The sequence below is a fragment of the Harpegnathos saltator genome, unplaced genomic scaffold, assembly GCF_003227715.2.
Source record: "Harpegnathos saltator strain DR-91 unplaced genomic scaffold, Hsal_v8.6 scaffold846, whole genome shotgun sequence".
Classification (NCBI taxonomy): Eukaryota; Metazoa; Arthropoda; class Insecta; order Hymenoptera; family Formicidae; genus Harpegnathos; species Harpegnathos saltator.
Genome location: NW_020230700.1, coordinates 740427 through 744564, shown reverse-complemented (window position 1 = coordinate 744564; position 4138 = coordinate 740427). Strand labels below are relative to the sequence as shown.

At 33.3% G+C, this 4138-nt stretch overlaps 1 pseudogene; it reads right to left on the bottom strand.

Moving 5' to 3' along the window:
* Positions 1-855: 855 nt before the first annotated feature.
* LOC105184476 (histone-lysine N-methyltransferase SETMAR-like) lies at positions 856-1943 on the bottom strand (annotated as a pseudogene).
* Between the last annotated feature and the right edge of the window lie 2195 nt (positions 1944-4138).

Sequence of the window (4138 nt, the reverse complement as noted above, 5' to 3'; positions counted from 1 at the left end):
TAACATGTTCTCCTATACTTGCAATAAATTTATAAAAACTTTTATCAACACATTATGCAGACTTTTATTGAATTAAATTTTAACATATATTAATATTAGAGGAAAGAAAAAACACTTTATTGTTTTTTTACTTTTTTTAATTAAACACCTCTTATAATTTTGTATAGCATATAACTTTATTTCACTTCATATTATTTGTTTAACACGAGATATAAAGGTAGAGATCCATTTCACGCTCACAATGATTGGGACATCATTCTATTTTTATTCAACATATGAGAAACAAGATTAGGATAACGTCACGATCGTTGGAAATATTAAATTGAGCCTATAGAAGTATATAAAACTGTTTACTGCGCATCCCTTAGTCCGTATTCTGCGCAAGTTGTACATACTTTTTGGCAACAGTTAAAGGGACGCAGTTAGCGGTTTAGTGTTATATAGAAGTCTGTGGTCCAGACTTATCGATTCTCTCTCTCAGACTCTGCGATTATCATTTATTTGGACCACTAAAAAAAGCACCTGGAGGACAGAGATGTGATGATGTTGCTGTTGACGCGTTCGTGCGCGATTGGCTGTTATCACTTTCATTTTACAATAACAAGATAACAAAAAACTATCGTTAGAAAAAATGTGTTTTTAAGTCAGGAAATTATGTAGAAAAATAATGTTGCATGTTTATATTTTTATGATGCTTCAATTTAAATATTTAAATATTTAAATAATAAAAAAATTAAAAAGAATAATTCCGGTTTATATTTCATTCACCCTCGTATTTATTTCGAATATATAATAACTTATTTCGAGATTTTCATGTTAGGATTTCCGGTACGAGCCAGATTATAAAATACGATGTCAAAAGATTTCTATAAAAATTATGTAAAATAAGACTAACATAAAATCTGTAATTTACTAAATACGAGGGTCGTTCAATAAGTCCTTAGAAAAAGATAGAAAAACAAATTATTTTGGGTAGATTATTTTTTATTTTTTAACATAATCTCCTTTTAGCTCTATACACTTTTCTAAGCGTTTCTCCAACTTTTTTAAGCCGTTCAAAAAGTAGGATTTCGGAAGGTCCTCAAAATAGGCATCTGGGCGATGACCTCCTCGTTCGAAGTGAACCGTTGTCCGCCGAGCCATTTTTTCAAGTTTGGAAATAAAAAAGTCACTCGGGGCCAAATCCGGTAAATACGGTGGATATTGTAATAATTCGAACTTTAATTCCATAATTTTGGCCATCGAGACTGCGCAGGTGTGCATTCGTGCATTGTCTTAATGGAAGAGGATCTTTTTCTTCTTCAAATGAGGACGTTTTTTCTTGATTTCTTCGCTCAACCGGTGCAATAACGACGACAATAATACTCTCCAGTTATTGTTTGTCCTTTTTCCAAGTAATCGGTGCAGATGATTCCGCGTACATCCCAAAAAACCGTGGCCATCACCTTGCTGACCGATTTCACCGTCTTCGCCTTCTTCGGAGCCCGTTCGTCTTCAAAACCTATTGTTTTGACTGTTCCTTTGTCCCTGGAGTGTAGTGGTGTATCCATGTTTCGTCCACAGTTATGTATCGACGCAGAAACTCGTCAGGATTGCGACGGAAAAGCGTCAAAACAGCCTCAGAGTCGACCACACGATTGCGTTTATTCTCCACTGAGAGCAAACGCGGCATCCATCTTGCCGAGATTTTTTTCATACCCAATTTTTCATGCAAAATTGAAAACACTGTACCTTGCGATATGCCTGTGGCCTCAACTATTTCGCGCACTTTGATTCGTCGATCACTCAAAACCATATCGTGGATTTTGTCAATCATTTTGGGGGTAGTCACTTCCACTGGACGTCCCGAACGATGTTCATCTTTTGTGGATGTACGGCCACGTTTAAACTCATTTACCCAATTGTAAACAGTTGCAAACACAGGAGCAGATGTGCCATGAACTTCATCTAACTCAACTTTAAGCTCTTTCGGTGTTAAGCCTTTTAAATATAAGTGTTTAATCACCACTCGAAACTCACTTTTTTCCATTTTTCTAAATAAAGAAAAATTTGTTGCTTCAATCGATAATAAAAATGAAACCATGTGATGGATATAACTGAGACTTTAACAGCTGTCTAATGAATAATGATGCTTACTAAAAACAAACCATTTTCTATACTACGAGCGCCATCTCTTGGATTTTCTAAGGACTTATTGAACGACCCTCGTATCAAAATATACAAATCAGACAACAGATATTACGGTATAACTTTTAGGATACATGTATGCTATATATGTTTTTCATTATGTGTACTAATTGACAAGTATGACTTATATGTATGATAAACATTTCCACTTTCTAAAAGTGTTAACTATTCATATTTTTGGCTAATATCTTTTGGTAGCTCAAAAAAACTTCCCTCTCTTCCATTTTATTTCTTCGTCTTGTATGCTGCAAATTATATGTAATAAACTAAATTTTGTCTAAATCCCTCGTGCGGGATATACATCAATAAGCGACATTCTATTCGGTATATAACGAATACATATTCGTAATTTGTGTTACATTCAAATACAATTGAATTTGTCAACAATACACGAGATGTTAAGCAAAACATATAAATATATCTGTAGATTTCTGACCCGTCGCCAGTTATATGTTTGAATTCTACATTCTTACTTGTGCTGCAATTCGTACATTAATTCAAAATTTTAATTGTACATAAAGTTTTCATTAACGTCAGTTTGATAAAATAAATCAGTATGAATAAACCATTTGATAGGATAACGCATCTTTCTTTCGAAAACAACGAGAAATATAACGCGTGCTTTTATCCCAACATTTGTCACGTTTGCAAGAAGAGAAATAATAACGGTTTGATATTTTGTGGTGAATGCAATATGATATCTTACTGCAGCAATGAACACAAACAGATGCATAATGAGAAACATATGGAGATCTGCGGATATCTTAAAGAATACATAAATTCGCATATGGAAAACGAAACTGGAGTAGATCATATGACCTGGATGAATTCAAGACTGGAATTTCTGAGTTCAATTAAGGAACGGCTCCCACGTAAGCCAGAACTATATGAAGAGCAAATGATCCTTTTCGCAAAATCATGTTTTAGTTGTCATCGACAGATTGATCTGCAGTATTGCCAAAAGTGCTATTCCGAAAACTATTGCGTTGTACATGAGCAAGAATTTAGAATTCAACATGAATCAAGATGCGATGAGTTGCAGTTCTGTATAGAGGCAGACATTTTATATTTCAATATTTCATTGACAAATAAATTCACTACATTTTCTGAAAAGTATAACTCTATAGAGAACATGGAGACATTTATTGACCGATACGTACAAGTTAGATCGCTCAAAGGAATAGTACACTGGAATATTCAATCTTATTACTATTCTGATTATGTTTCGGGACCATTGACGTTGTTTTATACGATGAGGGATGCAAATTTATTGCACTTTCTAAATATACCACCACCTAAATGTATAATTCATATAATAGCATCCACTTTACACGATGTAGAATATTTGGCAGCTTGGGAATTGCTTTCTCATCTTTTATATCCTACTATAAGAATACTAAAAATTGTACTGATAGGACAAAAATTGACAAAGAAGGTTGACAGTATTCAATTGTGCTCTACATGTATTCATAGAAACATACATATAAATTACGAATTTTACCCTAAATTATATTGCGATTATATGAAATGTCAAACATATGAGGAGCCAAATATGGTTGTAGGGTTCCAAACAGATTTTAAAGATAAAGAAACGCGGTCAAATCTCATGTTCTTATTTCAAATTAGGAATTGTCCATTGCTTTTAAGTACCACTTCAAAAAATAAAGCAATAATGAATGTTAATGAGTTAAATGCTGCACTAGGTACAGATGTGAAATCTGAGTATGAGGGAGAAAATAAATTTTGTTCCTATAAACCACTAAGAGATTTTGAGAATGGATATATTTCCTCTCGTAATGCGTATGTATCTATTTATGTATCTATTTATTCGAAGTTAAAAGATGAATCTGGACCACCTAAGACGATTTGATATTCGGATATTAGATTGTAAAATATATCTTATCACTTTGCCAAAATTGCGGTAGAAAATACGCTAAAAGTATTATTTTTA